At 46.8% G+C, this 12,668-nt stretch overlaps 1 protein-coding gene across 1 annotated transcript in view; it reads right to left on the bottom strand.

Annotated features, from left to right (window-relative positions):
* Positions 1–9,113: 9,113 nt before the first annotated feature.
* The window catches only part of LOC132207858 (uncharacterized), a 123,880-nt gene continuing 120,325 nt past the window's right edge, over positions 9,114–12,668 (bottom strand). The window contains exon 8 of the mRNA XM_059643692.1: positions 9,114–10,425. The gene's annotated coding sequence lies outside the window, so the exon portion shown is untranslated. The remainder of the gene's footprint in view (positions 10,426–12,668) is intronic.

Raw genomic sequence — 12,668 nt, 5'->3', positions numbered from 1 at the left:
CCAACACAGTGACAATGCCACAATTCCTCACTACTGACAAAGTACGAACTTCTGACAGAGGTAATTCCTCAGTATTGAGCCTCCAATAGAAATGCAATACTTCCGTACTGACCTTGTGAATGTGTTGCTCACCATTAATTCTGAACCTGTTCCAATGAAGCTCCTCCTCTGTGTTCAGTCTCTCATAATAATGCACTCTGGCTGTTCTGATCCTCTGACAATGCTGCAATTATGTATGAATTATTATCTTGTATTATCAGTACAGGACTCCCTCAATGCTTCCTCCATTACACTGAGGTCTATCGTTTACATAGGCTCCAACAAACCTGCTCTTATTTAACGGGCCAGGCATTGCTTCACTTGTACAGATTTTGTCAAGTCCTGCTGATGTTTCTGGGAGGACTTTTTCTGACACCTCAGAATTGACCCCTGACAATGTTGCACTCCTCCCTCACGAATGACCGCACCTGAGCTGCAATACCTCGGGGCTAACCTCCTAATTATGTAGCACCCATGAATTCTAAGCCCCTAAAATGAGATGCTGCCTCAGTATTGACCCTCTGTTACTCATGCACCAAGTCAGAACAACCCTCCAGCAATGTGACCCTGCCTCAGAACTGACACTGAGAATGAGGCACTCCTTCAGCACTGCATCTCCAATCATTCATTACATTGAGACATTCCTTGTGTACTGACCCTTTGAACAATCAGGCATTCCCTCAGTACTGACAGTCTGACGATTGTGCACTCCCTCGGTACTGGACCTCTGATAATGAGGCACTCCCGTAGTACTGACCTCTCATAGACCTGTAACACCTCAGCCCTTCTGCTCTGACAGTGCTGATCTCCTGACAATGAGGAGCTCCATCAGATTTGACCACCTGACAGAACTGCAATACCTTAGTATTGCCCCTGTAATCAAGTGGCACTCCCTCAATTCTGACCCGATCACAATGAGGCTCTGCCCCTACGGAGTGCCTGAAAATGATGAAATCGCTCAGTGCAGACCCTGTGACAATGAGGCCCTCTCTCATTCTGACCATCTCACAATGCTGCAATACATCATTACTGATTGTGTAATGTGTGGGTCTCTCGCAATTCGAACCCATTTTTCATGAGGCACTGCGTCAGTTTTGACGCTGTGACAATAAAACAGCCCCACAGTTCTGATACGCTGACAGTGATTCAATACCTCCGTACTGACCCTCTGACAACGAGTCAGTGCCTCAGAACTGTCCCCCTGACAATAAGGGAAACCGGCATACTGACCCACTGCTTCTGAGGCCCTTCCTCCACACTGACATCCCAGTGCAAAACTATTTCAGTACTGGCCCTTGAAATGTGAGCAACTTCCTTAATTCTGTCCCCCTTAAATGGCAGCACTCCCTCAGCATTGACCCTTTGACAATAACGCACTCCCACATTTCTGACCCTGTGACAATGAGGCACTCCCTACCCCTGATGCTCAGACAGCGCTTCAATACCTCAGGACTGATACTCTGGCAATGAGGCACTCTGTCAGGACTGACCCCAAGATAGAACTGTAATATGTCACAACTGACTTGATAATTGTTTAGCAGCCTCTCAGTCTGACCCCACGACAATGAGGCACTGGATCAGTATGGATCGCCTCTGACAAATGCGCTCCATCAGAACGAAACCTCTCACAAAGAGGGACTGCCTCAAGACAATGCTGTGATTGAGTCAATCCCTTAGCCCTGAATCTCTGATCATGTGGCTCTGTCTCAGCTCTGTCACCATTACCTTGAGACTTACCCTCCGTAATGTTCCTCTAACAATGAGGCACTTCCTCAACACTGACCATCCAGCATGGAGTCACTGCCTCAGGACTGACCACTTGACAACGAGACACTGGTTAAGAACTGACCTGCTCACAGAGCTGCAATACCTCAGTTCTGACCCTCTCATCAAGGGACACTATCTGAATTCTGACACCTGCATAATGAGGCACTGCCTCAGCGTTCACCCTCTGGCAAACTCCTGAGGACCCCCTGTAAAGACTGACAGTCTCCCTGGACGTCCTATAAATACTGACAGTCTCTCCTGGACCCACAATGAACACTGACACACTCCCCAGGGACTCTTTGTAAATACCCACACACACACACATACACAGGGACACCCTGTAAATATTGACACACACACACAACCTGTGACACCCTGTAAATATTGACACACGACCTGGTAATCCCGTCAAGACCAACAGAGTCCCCGGGGACACACTGTAAATATTGACACATCTGTGTGACCCCCTGGAAATACTGACAAAGCCCCTGAAATCACCTGTAAAACTGACACACTCCGTGGGACCCCCTGTAAATATTGACACAGTCCCAGCAAATCCTGAAAATACTGACAGTCCCTGGGACCCTCTGCAAAGACTGACGCATTTCCCGGGGCCTCCTTTAAATACTGAAAAATTCCCGCGACCTACAGGGGTTCAGGGACTGTGTCAGTATTGACAGGGGCTCTTGGTGAGAGTGTCAGTATTTACAGGGTGTTCCGGGGAATTTGTAATTATTTACAGGTGCTCCCGGGAGTGTGTCAGTAGTTACAGGCGGTCCCATGGAGGGTCAGTATTTACAGGGCATCTCAGGGATTGTGTCAGGATTGACAGGGAGACTTGGGGAGAGCGTCAGTAGTTCCAGGGGGGCCCGTGGACTTTGTTTTTTCAGCGGGTGTTAGGGAGAGCTACAGTATTTCACGGTGGTCCCAGGGGAGTGTGTCAGTATGCACCGAGCCCCTATAAATTCTGACACGCTCCGCAGGACTCCCTGTAAATACTGACATAGTACCTGAGAATCCCTGAAAATGCCACCACACTCCCAGGGACCCTCTGTAAACGCTGACACATTTCCCAGGCCCCGCTTTATACACTGAAAAATTCCCTCGGCCTCCTCTGTATACTGACACACATACCCGGACCCTTGTACGTGTAGACACACTCTGCGCAACTAACCACAAATACTGGGATATCCCGTAAATACCGACACACACCTCACGACACACTGTAACTACTGTCACATTCCCTGGAATCCGCTGAAAATACTGAGAAACTCCCTGGGGCTGCATGTAAATACGGACACATTTCCCAAGGACCCCTCTAAACACGAACACATTCCCTGGGACTTCACCGAAACACTGACACATTCCACGGAACCCCCGTAAACACTGATAAACTCCCAGGACCCCCTGGAAATAATTACACATTCCCCATTCCCCCTGTAAATACCGATACACAGCCCGGAACTCCCGTAAACACTGACACACTCCACCCCCGGATACCGATACTCTCCCTGGGACACCCTGCAAATACTGATGCAATCACCGGGACCCCTGTAAATTCTGTCACACTCCTCGGGAAGCCCTCTAAATACTGACATATTCCCTCGACACCCTTTAAATACTGGCAAAGTCCCAGAGAACACCTGAAAATACTGCCACACTCCCCAGGACCCTTTGTAAATACTGATATATTCCCCGGGACCAGCTGCAAATATTGACACATTCCCTGTCCCCGCTTTTAGTACTGAGAAACTCCCTGGGACTCCCTGTATATAATGACACATTTCCCAGGGTCCCCTCTAAACACTGACACATTCCCCAGGAGCTCCTCGAAATACGGACACACAGCCCCAGATCCCTGTACAGACAAACTCCCTGCGACCCACTGTAAGTCTTGACATACTCCCTGAGACCCCCTGGAAATACCGACACACCACCCCTCCCGGGACCCCCTGGAAATACCAAAACACTGTAGGGATTCTCTGATTCTATTCTATGATGCCCTTGTCCTGTGAATGAACAAATAAAGAAACCTGGTGAAGCCGCCAAACAGCATAGCCAGCAAGTGATAGACACAGCAAAGTGATCCCACCATCAAAGGATCAAATCTGAGCTCTGCAGTCCTGCCACACCTCGTCATTTACTGTGGTGCACAATTAAACAACTGATTGGACGTGAAGACTCTACACATATCCCCATCCTCAATGATGGAAGAGCCCAGCACATCAGTGCAAAAGATAAGGCTGAAGTATTCATAGCAATCTTCAGCCAGAAGGGCCAAGTGGATGATTCATCTCGGGCTCCGCCAGCATCACAGATACCGGTCTTCAGTAAATTCAATTCACATACATCACATACCACAGACACCACATACATCACCTGTCTCTCCATTTCCGTCTGCAATATTTCTGTGAAACCCATCCCCCTCCCCGCCCCACCTTCCAGCTGCAATGTTGGAAGATCACCAGATTGGGCATTGCCATGAGTGGTCCAGCTCATTCATATTTCTTCACAAAACAGAAACACAACTCATCAACAAGAGTAAGTGGCAGGCAAATGAGATACATCATACATCGAAAAACAGTTTGTTCTTCAAAAGTGGAACTAACTTGAATTTGTATGCGTACAATAGAATCAGGAAGAATAATACATATATAGCATGCAACTCATTTCACTGAACACATTTGTGCAAATAAATGATATCTCTGCAGTTCAACCAATTCCAACAGCATAACATTAGAGACAGAGCATTTGGAAATGATACAGAAATTTCAGATACTAATGATTTAAAGAGGAGTACAGATCGGGGAAACTGAACATGGTGTACACACAAAAATACATTTCGCAATTGCAATGCCTCATTCTGGCAATTACATCTCTCTCCCTCAGTCAAAAATGGTCATCTTCCCATTCGATTTTCTTCTACTCTCTGGGCCACCCCCAATTAGCAGTTCCCTTCTCTCCCCAGTTTAGCGTCATGCCTTCCTTTACACTAGTATGTAATGGTACCTTTCTAGTACATGTTTGATTTTCGATGAACACACCGCACGGGTTTGTGACCAGGTCGGCCAGTTGAACCTCTCAGAATGAGAGTTGACTGATTGTTCCATATGAACAGCCCAAATCAGGGAGCCCTGGCTGACAGATAAGAAGTGTGAGGGTCAGAGACGCTGACACCCTGGCAACTATCTCTGAATGAGGCAGTGCTAAAGTTGAAGACAGATCATTTGTAAATAAAAGTTGAATTGAAGATCGACACTGGCCTCTGTATTTCAAATACTCATTTAAATTACATCTCCAGCACTGGGTTTGAATATTATTGTTATCCTTTTGTTATCAAACATCTCTGTGTGCAGTGATCAGCAGGGTTATAACATGGAGGTGTCGGAACAGGATTGTTTAGATTCCCTACAGTGTGGAAACAGGCCCTTTGGCCCCACAAGTGCACACCAAACCTTGGAGCATCCCATCCAGACCCACGCCCCTGAACACTATGGGCAATTTAGCATGGCCAATCCACCTAGCGTGCACATCTTTGGACTGTGGGACGAGACTGAAACACCTGGAGGAAACCCACGCAGACACAGGGACAAGGTGCAAATTCCACACAGACAGTTGCCTGAGTCTGGAATTGAACCTGGGTCCCCAGTGCTGTGAGGCTGCAGTGCTAACCGCTGAGCCACCGTGCCGCCCCATATCGTGTTGCTTTTGCACAAACTTTGATGAAGAGGAAAATGCCACTGATAATGGGAACTGCAGATGCTGGAGAATCCAAGATAACAAAGTGCGGAGCTGGATGAACACAGCAGGCCAAGCAGCATCTCAGGAGCACAAAAGCTGACATTTCGGGCCTGGACCCTTCATCAGAGACGGGGATGGGAGAGGGAACTGGAATAAATAGGGAGAGGGGGGGGATGCGGACCGAAGATGGAGAGAAAACAAGATAGGTAGAGAGGAGAGTACAGGTGAGTAGGTAGGGAGGGGATAGGTCAGTCCAGGGAAGATGGACAGGTCAAGGAGGTAGGATGAGGTGGTAGGTAGGAAATGGAGGTGTGGCTTGAGGTGGGAGGAAGGGATGGGTGAGAGGAACAACAGGTTAAGGAGGCGGAAACAGGCTGGGCTGGCTTTGGGAAGCAGTGGGGGGAAGGGAACGGCTGGGGTGGTTTTGTGATGCAGTCGCGGGAGGGGAAGAACTGGGCTGGTTTTGGGATGCAGTTGGGGAGGGGGAGATTTTGAAGCTTGTGAAGTCCACATTGATACCATTGGGTTGCAGGGTTCCAAAGCGGATTATGAGTTGCTGTTCTTGCAACCTTCGGGTGGCATTATTGTGGCACTGCAGGAGGCCCATGATGGACATGTCGTCCAAGGAATAGGAGGGGGAGTTAAAATGGTTCGCGACTGGGAGGTGCAGTTGTTTGTTGCGAACCGAGTGGAGGTGTTCTGCAAAGCGGTCCCCAAGCCTCTGCTTGGTTTCCTCAATGTTGAGCGGGTCAGGAGTGAGGGGGCAGGTCACTGTGAGGGGGCCAGGGCTGCAGGGGCAAGTCACTGTGAGCGGGTCAGCACGGAGGGGGCAGGTTGCTGTGAGGGGGTCAGCACGGAGGGGGCAGGTTGCTGTGAGGGGGTCAGGACTGAGGGGGCAAGTCGCTGTGAGCGGGTAAGGGTGGAGAGGGCAAGTCCTTGTGATTGGGACAGGACTGAAGGGGCGAGTCGCTGAGAGGGGGGCCAGGACTGCAGGGGCAAGTCGCAATGAGCGGGTCAGGACTGCAGGGGTAATTCGCTGTGAGTGGGTCAGGTCTGCAGAGAGAAGTCGCTGTGAGCAGGTCAGGACTGCAGGGGCGAGTCACTGTGAGCGGGTCAGGACTGCAGGCGCTCGTCGGTGTGAGCGGGTCAGGACTGCAGGCGCTAGTCGGTGTGAGCGGGTCACGACTGCAGGGGCAGGTCGCTGCGAGTGGGTCAGAACGGAGGGGACAATTCGCTGTCAGCGGGTCAGGACGGATGGGGAAAGTCGCTGTGAGCGGGGCAGGACGGAGGGGGCAAGTTGATGAGAGCGGGTCAGGACTGGAGGGGGCAATTCGTTGTGAGCATTTCACTGAGGCACTGTCTCCCATTTCCATCTGTCAGTGCATCCCATTTGTCTCAGTCACTGCATCCCTATTTCCCTCCGACACTGCATCCCTATTTCACTCAGTCACTGCATCCCATTTCACTCAGTCACTGCATCCCATTTCACTCAGTCACTGCATCCATGCTGCATGGTCTATGCTATGTATAAATGTGGCATAAAATCCTGACTTGGATGTTCATTTCCTCTTGTAATAACATGTGGCATCATTAGCATCCTTAATCACTTGCATTTAATCGGAAAGCCTGGTACAAACACCAGATAACATGACAGTCCGAACAGAACGCATTTTCCAATGCTTTAAACATATAGTCACGTGTGTCTCAGTGAATAAAAATCCTCCTCATTTTACCGCAATTAAATCTCATAATAAAGGGAGTATGTCTGAAAGTCGTCTCATCCGAAGGAAACCAGACTTGCTCCAGGAAAGCTGCTAAAATATATCAAGAAAAATATATATGAAATGATTCTAGAAATTTCTGCAACACAAAGATCAAAGGAAACAATAGTTTGATGAACACACTGTTAAGTGTTGCACTTACACATCACATTTTGGAAAACAAACCACACTGATTTTCTACTTTATAAAAAAAATTGTTCCAAGTCTTCATTATGCAGCACTGCAGTGAACTGAAAAGGTGTAGAATTTTAACATGCATAGAAAGTATGTGCAGAAGTTAAAACAAACAAAAAAAAGCCACTTCTGTCCTAAAAAGACAATATTATATTACAAAAAGGCAGGGAAGTTTGAGAACACAGCATCATGCTACCTGCAGAGATAGAGTTTTGCCTGCGTCATAGGGCCGATCAGGGATGGCATAGGGAACTTGTGTGTGGAGCCTGAGGAGGTAGGGGAAGCCCTAAATGAGTTTTTTGCTTCTGTCTTTACGAAAGAAACGAACTTTGTAGTGAATGAAACCTTTGAAGAGCAGGTGTGCATGCGGGAATGGATAGAGATAGACGAAGCTGATGTGCTGAAAATTTTGTCAAACATTAAGATTGACAAGTCGCCAGGCCCGGATCAGATTTGTCCTCGGCTGCTTTGGGAAGCGAGAAATGCAATTGCTTCGCCACTTGCGAAGATCTTTGCATCCTCGCTCTCCACTGGAGTCGTACCTGAGGACTGGAGAGAGGCAAATGTAATTCCTCTCTTCAAGAAAGGAAATAGGGAAATCCCCGGCAATTATAGACCGCTAAGTCTCACGTCTGTCGTCTGCAAGGTGTTAGAAAGGATTCTGAGGGATAAGATTTATGACCATCTGGAAGAGCATGGCTTGATCAAATACAGTCAACACGGCTTTGTGAGGGGTAGGTCATGCCTTACAAACCTTATCGAGTTTTTTGAGGATGTGACTCGAAAGGTTGATGAGGGTCGAGCTGTGGATGTGGTGTATATGGACTTCAGTAAGGCATTTGATAAGGTTCCCCATGGTAGGCTCATTCAGAAGGTCAGGAGGAATGGGATACAGGGGAACTTAGCTGCTTGGATACAGAATTGGCTGGCCAACAGAAGACAGCGAGTGGTAGTAGAAGGAAAATATTCTGCCTGGAAGTCAGTGGTGAGTGGAGTTCCACAGGGCTCTGTCCTTGGGCCTCTACTGTTTGTAATTTTTATTAGTGACTTGGACGAGGGAATTGAAGGATGGGTCAGCAAGTTTGCAGACGACACAAAGGTCGGAGGTGTCGTTGACAGTGTAGAGGGCTGCTGTAGGCTGCAGTGGGACATTGACAGGATGCAGAGATGGGCTGAGAGGTGGCAGATGGAGTTCAACCTGGATAAATGCGAGGTGATGCATTTTGGAAGGTCGAATTTGAAAGCTGAGTACAGGATTAAGGATAGGATTCTTGGCAGCGTGGAGGAACAGAGGGATCTTGGTGTGCAGATACATAGATCCCTTAAAATGGCCACCCAAGTGGACAGGGTTGTTAAGAAAGCATATGGTGTTTTGGCTTTCATTAACAGGGGGATTGAGTTTAAGAGTCGTGAGATCTTGTTGCAGCTCTATAAAACTTTGGTTAGACCGCACTTGGAATACTGCGTCCAGTTCTGGGCGCCCTATTATAGGAAAGATGTGGATGCTTTGGAGAGGGTTCAGAGGAGGTTTACCAGGATGCTGCCTGGACTGGAGGGCTTATCTTATGAAGAGAGGTTGACTGAGCTCGGTCTCTTTTCATTGGAGAAAAGGAGGAGGAGAGGGGACCTAATTGAGGTATACAAGATAATGAGAGGCATAGATAGAGTTGATAGCCAGAGACTATTTCCCAGAGCAGAAATGGCTAGCACGAGGGGTCATAGTTTTAAGCTGGTTGGTGGAAAGTATAGAGGGGATGTCAGAGGCAGGTTCTTTACGCAGAGAGTTGTGAGAGCATGGAATGCGTTGCCAGCAGCAGTTGTGGAAGCAAGGTCATTGGGGTCATTTGAGAGACTGCTGGACATGTATATGGTCACAGAAATTTGAGGGTGCATACATGAGGATCAATGGTCGGCACAACATTGTGGGCTAAAGGGCCTTTTCTGTGCTGTACTGTTCTATGTTCTAACTGTGGGCACTGTAAATCAGCAACAAAAGCAGAAGTTGCTGGAAAAGCTCAGCAGGTCTGGCAGCATCAGTGAAGAGTGAGATCTGAGGAAGGGTCACAGGACGCGAAACATTAACTCTGACATTGTCTATGTCATAGTGAGTTATGTCTATTGCTTCAGCAAAATCCAACCAACTCTGAATGAAAATCAATGCTTAAGAAATATCCTAAACATCCGCTGTCCCCGTTGTGGCTTCCTCCACATTGGGGAAACGATGCAGAGGCTTGGGGACCGCTTTTCAGAACACCTACGCTCAGTTTGCAATAAACAACTGCACCTCCCAGTCACGAACCATTTCAACTCCCCCTCCCATTCCTGAGAGGACATGTCCAACCTGGACCTCCTGCAGTGCCATAATGACGCCACCCGAAGGTTGCAGGAACAGCAACTCATATTCTGCTTGGGAACCCTGCAGCCCAATGGTATCAGTGTGGATTTCACAAGCTTCCAAATCTCCTGTCCTGCCACTGCATCCCAAAACCAGCCCAGCTCGTCCCTGCCTCCCAAACCTATTCTTCCTCTCACCCATCCCCCCTCCCACCTCATGCCGCACCCCTATTTCCCCTCATCCCGCTCCCTTGACCTGTCCCGCCTCCCCAGACTGACCTATCCCCTCCCTGCCTCCCTACCCATACTCTCCTCTCCACCTATCTTCTCCTCCATCCATCTTCCATCCGCCTCCCCCTCTCTCCCTATTTATTCCAGAACCCGCACCCCCTCCCCATTTTCTGAAAAAGGTTCTCGGCCCGAAACGTCAGCTTTTGTGCTCCTGAGATGCTGCTTGGCCTGCTGTCTTCATCCAGTTCCACACGGTGTTATCTCGCATTCTCCAGCATCTGCAGTTCCCATTATCTCTCCAAAACAAAGGCTGCTGTCTTTCAAAACCCAATCTCAGATTTTGCAGATAGTCCTCACCCTGAAAAAATACCAAATATGTATAAACAGGAAAACTGGAGGTGAAACCATTCAAAAAATTTTCATTGGCACAACAAATGTTCCAACTGTAAAAGCAGGTTAAGCACCTGTATATAAGGAAACTTTAAACAGACACTTACAGCCAACAAATGTGAGAAATTTCCATTTCTTGCTGGATTACCAATTTTGCTGTTGGGAAAATAGGCCTAGGCTTAGCAATGTAAATTCAAACAAGATAGCCCCCTCTCAGAACTCAACACTCAGTCGTAGAGTTCTGTTTTCACAGGTTGGCGTATAATAGCATCAAGCACAATACACCAAATCTTCTTTGGTACCTTTTCCTTCCATAAAACTGCTTTTAGTAGATGCGCACAGAAATCATTTTATACACGTTGAACAGTTGGTAAGTTCAAGAGGCCAGTTCCAGCACTTCGACTTGCATCTGCTTCATCATCAAAACAGAACAAAATAAAGACCCACTCTTTCTAAGTCACGTTTTCCATTTTTAGTGACAAGGTGAAGTGCGAGAACTGCTCACTTGATGTTAAAAACTCCTAAGTATGTACCTAAATATTTCAATTCTGTGAAATATGTGGAATGAGTTCGAGAGAAGGATTAATTTTCTTGTGCTGGGAGAGAGCTGGGACAGATAAAATAGGTTGAATGGCCTCCTCCCATGCTAAAAATGTCCATAACTGTTCTTGGCCCTGCGAAATTCAAGTGGCCATCCTTTCATTCTGACTGTGAGACGCAGCATGTTACGATAGATGGCATAATGAAGAAATCTTTTGTTATTAATGAATTTTTCAGCACTAGGCATTCTTCCGAAGTCAAATGTTCGATATGTACCTGTTGCACTGACTTGGTTCCAAACAGTTATAATGTGGAGGTGTTGGTGTTGGACTAGGATAGACAAAGTCAGAGCTCACATGACATCAGGTTATAATCTGACAGGTTTATTTGAAATCACACAAGCTTTGGGAGTGCAGTCCCTTCATCAGGTGCGGTCAGGGAGGTAAACACACAGACACACAATTGATAAGCAGACAGATCAAAACATCCTACAACTGGTGTGAGTGGAGTGTCAGATAATAAGTCTTCATCCAGGATGTTTGTTTGTTTGCAGATATTTTGTTGAAGAAACACACAACTTGTAGTTACAGTCAGTGTGGTATCTTATAAATTCTTGCTTTTGAAATAAAGGTTAAAACTCTCAGGCAGATTCTGAACACAAGCCTCTAAACTACAAGTCAGAGTCTGACCTGAGATGTCACCTTTTGTACATTCCTGTTGCGCTGCCTGATTATCATGACAACACAGCACTGACATTGACTTTATAAACGCTTTACTTGCCTCTAACACTCTTGGTCACCTGTATAGAGTTATTATCTGACACTCCACTCACGCCAATTCTATGATCTTTTGATCTCTCTGCTGATAAGCTGTGTCTCCCTGTGGTCACCTCACGAACTGCACCTGATGAAGGGGCTGCACTCCAAAAGCTTGTGAGATTTCAAATGAACCTGTTGGACTATAAGCTGGTGTCATGTGACTTCTAACTTCAAACACTTATAGAATGTGTTTTCAATTCTACCGTGACTTGACAATAAGTCAACTTCTTAAAATTTATAAAATGAGAATGTCAAGTGAAGTATGTCTAACCTTGAGCGTTTAAAAAAGGAAATATTACAACCACAGTCCAGTCAGACAGTAAAGACAGAAGGAATGATTGAATCGACTGTGTCTGACACCACACAATTAATCCCCCTGATGGAAGAAAGGTTGGCTGCGTTCTCTTTCTTCAGGAGCGTCCAGCTCATACCACCTTACGACTGCTTGTTTTATTCATCTGATGTTCCGTCTAATTCCTTGCAGTCTTGGTCAAACCTTCATGTAATTTATTCAAATTTTCAATGAAATAAATTTAACTTTACATTCCACAATTTTAACATCTCCTTTTAAGGTTTGAACAGTTCAGTTCGTACAGTGCACATGTTGTGTTATTAATTGGAGAACATGGTGGAAAAATCAAGATATATTGACAAGTAAACAAATGGCTAACTTCTGTTTCCTTGTCAGTAATGCCTTTTGAACAGAACATTAAGTTGCGCAACTATGTAGAGATAACAATTTAAAACTGGGAAGACCACTTTGTGGTCCCCACACCAATCTCTATTCACTACCTACTGATTGCATTACTCCGCCTTGGCAACAATGTAATATTACGCTTGACTCAGCACAACC

Source organism: Stegostoma tigrinum, unplaced genomic scaffold (assembly GCF_030684315.1).
Source record: "Stegostoma tigrinum isolate sSteTig4 unplaced genomic scaffold, sSteTig4.hap1 scaffold_180, whole genome shotgun sequence".
NCBI classification, from domain to species: domain Eukaryota; kingdom Metazoa; phylum Chordata; class Chondrichthyes; order Orectolobiformes; family Stegostomatidae; genus Stegostoma; species Stegostoma tigrinum.
The sequence above is the reverse complement of the archived record's forward strand: the minus strand, read 5'-3'. Positions and strand labels throughout refer to the sequence as shown.